Source organism: Poecilia formosa, unplaced genomic scaffold (assembly GCF_000485575.1).
Source record: "Poecilia formosa unplaced genomic scaffold, Poecilia_formosa-5.1.2 Scaffold210, whole genome shotgun sequence".
NCBI lineage: Eukaryota > Metazoa > Chordata > Actinopteri > Cyprinodontiformes > Poeciliidae > Poecilia > Poecilia formosa.
In genome coordinates, this window is record NW_006800149.1 from 693,499 (window position 1) to 698,562 (window position 5,064).

The window sequence follows — 5,064 nt, forward strand, 5'->3', positions numbered from 1 at the left end:
TCTCTCTCTCTCTCTCTCTCTCTCTCTTGCTAGGCACTTCTGGATGGATGCAAACTGCATTTTGTTGCTTTGTACTTGTGCAATGACAATAAAGTTGAATTCTATTCTATTCTAATTCTATAATTTATTTTTCTTTTTATTGTTTAATTGGGTTATCTAACACTGGAATTTGCTCTTGGATCTGAAATATTTAGGTGCCCCAAATAAGTAGCTTACTAGTTTTAGTGTTGCTAATGCTAAAATAAGTAAAAAAAATAAGTCTATAAGGAAGCAAATAACTAAAATTCTCAATAAAATCTGCCGAAAAACCTTTGTATACCTTCATACTGGTAACGTGCCAAGTGAAAGAACATGTTGGCTGATCCCCTCTGAGCCACTTTTTGTGACTCATAATCCTACTATAATTGCCATGATGGGACTTCATTTTTAAAAAAAAATCATATATCACAATTCATTCAGCTTATGAGCATGAGATGAGAATAAAAACTGAATCAAAATTTCTTTTGTTCACAGTTTTCATAGATCAAATTTGTCTTTTATAGAACCTGCAGTGGCTATACAAGAAAGGTCCACGAAAGTGTGTTTAATTCTAAGGCAGCCCAACCACCATAAAAATACACAAAAAATTCCCTTCTGTGGTTTCACCAACAGAATGAAGATTTAATTTATTTGAAAATTAATTATCCTGTTTAGATTTGATCCATCTGACTGTTTTACATTTTAAACTAGAAAGGAACAAATACAGCTCTACACTCTTAGAAATGGCTGTAAATTTACAGCGGAATTCCAGCAGTAACATACTGTGATTCCAAAACACGGTGGGATATTGTCAATTTGATGTCTTCTTCTCTTGTCACAATCAAGACTCACGACTGGCAGTAAACTACCGCAAAATAATTGTACAATACAGTTTTTTCCTAGGCAAGACATTTTACTTGTATTTGCATCTTAGAGAACCAGCATTTAAAGACAATATTAAACGGAAAGAAAAAAATACTTTCCATAATAAATATTTTAGGGAATGAATCGAAATCTACAGAGCATAATCAAAAGTGTTAGATTACCAGTGTCGTTGTTGTATGGTAAAAATACAATGTTAATTAAACACTATTTAGTCAAATTCAAAGATAGGTTTGTCAGTTTCCCTAAAAAGATGGTGTTTGCTAAAGAGTTGCTCCCACAATCGCGACGTATCAGTGACGTCATGTGTTTGCCCTGGAGACAGCAGTATGGCGTCTTGTCTGGAGCTTATCATAACAAGGTAAGTTCCCCAAAGCTATTAAAACATGTTATTTTTGTTCTTTCTTTAATGTATTTATGCAATGTTATGGTGATGTATTGTCTCAATGTTTGTAACTCCCTGGCAGACATTATACCACAATGTATGCTGCGTTTATACTGTTATGTATTCTGTATCTCAATAAAGATCTATTTAAAAAAACAAAAAACAAAACAAGGGAAGTTCCATGTTAAGACCATCATGTTTTTGATTTTGATTATTTTTTATGAATGCGTTAACTTTCTGCTTTCGCAAGAGTATCAATTTATGCTTAACGTAAGTGTATTTGTTTTGGATATCACGGTACGACTGTTCAGTACAGGGGAGCTCAAGTCCAGTCCTTGAGAGCTGCCATCCTGCAACTTTCAGATGCTTCCTTGTGCCAGTTAACACTGTCGTGGGGGGTGGAGGGGATCAGGGGAGTGTGGTTATTAGTTAGGATTATTTCGGAGCGGAGTTAGGATTATTTCTTAGAGTGTACCTCAACAAAAATATTGGAAGACTGTAAGCTTTGATCTCTTTTCCTTTGCAGCTGAGAGTTAAAGTGGATGGCAGTTCATGTTTTGGCATGTTTGAGCTTGCTACAAATCCTATGCTAATTTATGTCCTATACAATTGCCCCAGAGTTCATCTGGCAGTGCCTGCAGAGGTAGCTCTGCCCAGTCTTGGATGCAGCTGTGTAGATGCGTGCCAAAGCTTGCTTTTAGATGACGTTTGTGGGCCAAAAAGCCTTGGAGGTAAACATATTAGAACTCTGCTGGGCTTCTGTCTCTTGAAATAACTGCCAAGAGGCCTTGTAAAAGGTTTGAAACCACAACAAATCAATGTAGCCATCCCAATGACACGTGACCTGTTTAACGCCTCAGAGGTGCACTCTAAGAAATAATCCTGTAAATTTACAGTCAAATACTGGCAGCTATAGACGCCAGACGTTTACTGTAAATGCACAGTAGCCGTACCGTAATTAATCCTGACAGTAGATTACCATCAATGCAAGTACGGTATAGATATTGTGAAAGAACGGTAAACTTCTGGCGTCTGTAGCTGCAAGTAGTAGTAGTTTACAGTTTTTTCGAAAGAACGGTAATCTACCGTTTTTCTGAAAGAACGCTAAAAAAATACTGGTAGCTACAGACGCCAGGTTGAAAAAAAAAAAGAAAAAGCTGGCGTCTGTAGATACCAGTAATTTACTGGACATTTACTTTTTCAATCCTGTAATTACCTTTTAAAGTGGTGTACTGTAAATAAATACTGTAATGACGCCAACACACCGCAGATATAGTACCGTGAACAGGGTTTATTAGAAATAAGAGCGAGCTGCTATTTCTTAAGCTGCAACTCGCCCCTCTAACAAATTGTTACACTCAACTGAATAGCTTCACTGCTAACACACACTGAACTCTCCGCTCTTCCGGTGTTCTGTCAGATGAGCATCGGTCCTGGTCCTCCTGCTCCCCTGATCCCCACCTCCCAGTTCCCCCACATGACAGGTTCATCACATTTACGATAGAACATTAATACCTGACCCAGTGTAGGCTTCTTAGAAGTGCTACAATTGGTGAGGTTCTAAAATGCATAATCTGCATAATCAGAACTTCACATAACACAAAAGAGGATGCAATAAGTAACCGCCAGAACAGAATTTTTATTTAAAGGCACCACTATGCCTCAAACCACATATATTTCCATTATATTCAAACATTCAAAACAAATAACACAAAACCATTTCTCAGAGAACTGGTAAAAAATATGCCTTCAAAGTCCATATATAGTTTCACTAACACTGGAATAAAAATTGAAGACTTTCATTTTACAGCGACATAAATTGGGTTTAACTCATTAATTTCTACAATCTTATGAACAAAAAAACACAGTTCTTGAAGAAATATCCATGCTTTGGGTATCACTAAGCAAATCAACGAAAAAGGACTTCGAAAATCTAAAATTCAACCTGGCTTAAATAATGTGGAATTCTAGTATTAACAGGGTTTTAAAATGTGAACTATTAATGGTTTTCAAGAGTCCAAGTGGCACTTACTTTATTAGATGCAGATGAAGGCACCGTCCAACATGGTAAAAGAAAAGACAATACAATTTAGATCCTAAATAATATGGAAAAAGAAAGACTTCAAAGAAAAGAAAAGGACAACAACTAACCTGAATGAGATGCCACTCAAAGTCCATCAGGTTTGTGATGAGGGTGGAAACCTGAACATTGACTGTCACTTTTTCTTTTGAATGGTCTTTCCTGTCTTTTTGGATACCATCTTCCCATGACCGGCTTTTGTGTCCCTTTCTGGGTTAATCCCAGTAAAGCGACTAAAAAACAAAATCAAAACTGGGAAAATTCCTGAGAATATAAATAGTGTGGCATTTTGAATACAGCTGGTACAATATATAAATAAAGATGTTTTTAATTACATACAGAGAAAACATCACCACCTTTGTCAAATGTTAATCATAACTTGCTTTAAAATTTTAAAACCATGTCATTATAAAAAAAATATAGGAATGGTTTTACCATTGAATGAACCAAAGTCTTGGCTGCCTCATGTATTGGATATTGGATATTGGAGTTTGAAGATGAAGAAGATAGACAACACTGTCCTGTCTGGAATGTTGACTGGATCCTCTCAAAGACAATATGGCTTCAATGCTGACCATGCAGAAAACTGCTTGCCACAGGGACTGTAATAAACCAAGTCCTTAATTGGAAGAACATAAAACAAATTCTCTTATTGATACAGTATACATTTAAATGACCATCATAATAAAGAGTGTCCACTCTGCCAGGTAAAGTAAAAGCAAGGATCTTAAACTCCTCAATTGTCATGCAAGTCACATCAATGTTGAAAACTGTAGGCTGGATTAATTTACAGAAGTTGTAGAGGAATTCATGGTACTTTGCACTGAAGGTGAAGTGTGCTTTGAAAGTTCATCAAAAGCTACCTTGGATGACCTTGTGATCACTGATGGTGAAGTATCTTTGGTGCTGCTCTTGTTTTCACCAACATGCAGGAGGAAGGGCTGTCCTGGCTAGACGGCAATGAGGAAGGCTTCAACAATGGCTTGCATCTTTGACATAATGATAAGAAGACGAATAATAAAGATTATTAAATATATTTAGTAGCACAGCTACATTCAGATAGCAAACAAAGCCAATGAGAAAGTGCTTCTACAAAAAAGTAGGATCATTAGAATAACCACATACCTGCACATATCTGAAAATATGGTCCACAGTTTGACATGAGCTGTTTTGGATTCTTCTTGTGGCCTTTGGATGTAGGACGAAGCACATGAACCAACAGAAGAATTCCTGGTTTTCCCAGCCTGGAGGAACAAAAGAATAAATAGCAGATACATTAGGATAATAAATAAACATTTTAAAGAGAAGTGTGAGCAAAACTAACCAGACCCATTCAAAATACTTTGTCCACCCAGTTTACCCTGAAGAGCATTTTTCACCACCTACAACATAAAGCATAAAAATGTCAGAAATAATTACCATGAACACAACTCAGACATTAGGCATTATAGAAATTAGTCAGCTTATAGAAACATTCTGGACAGCATTTCTTCTGCCAACCTGTCAGAAGAAATGTGTTGAAGTCATCATAACAGGCTTCAGTCAACAACATGATGTACTAATGAAGAAAAAAAGAGGCAGCCAATATGTCATTATTTATTATCAATATTATTTATAGAGACAAAACCATTTTGGCTTAGCTTTGATCGCATAGATCAAACCACCAAAATAATCCTAACTAATAACCACACTCCCATGA

At 36.3% G+C, this 5,064-nt stretch overlaps 1 protein-coding gene and 1 long non-coding RNA gene across 3 annotated transcripts in view; both read right to left on the bottom strand.

Moving 5' to 3' along the window:
* The window catches only part of igfbp2a (insulin-like growth factor binding protein 2a), a 19,479-nt gene that overhangs the window by 6,985 nt on the left and 7,430 nt on the right, over positions 1-5,064 (bottom strand). The window lies entirely within an intron of this gene.
* Positions 2,912-3,612, bottom strand: LOC107838086 (uncharacterized). Its single transcript, XR_001664149.1, has 2 exons — positions 3,437-3,612; positions 2,912-3,316 (listed from the first exon to the last, which is right to left on the bottom strand). It is a non-coding gene; the product is annotated as an uncharacterized LOC107838086 (long non-coding RNA).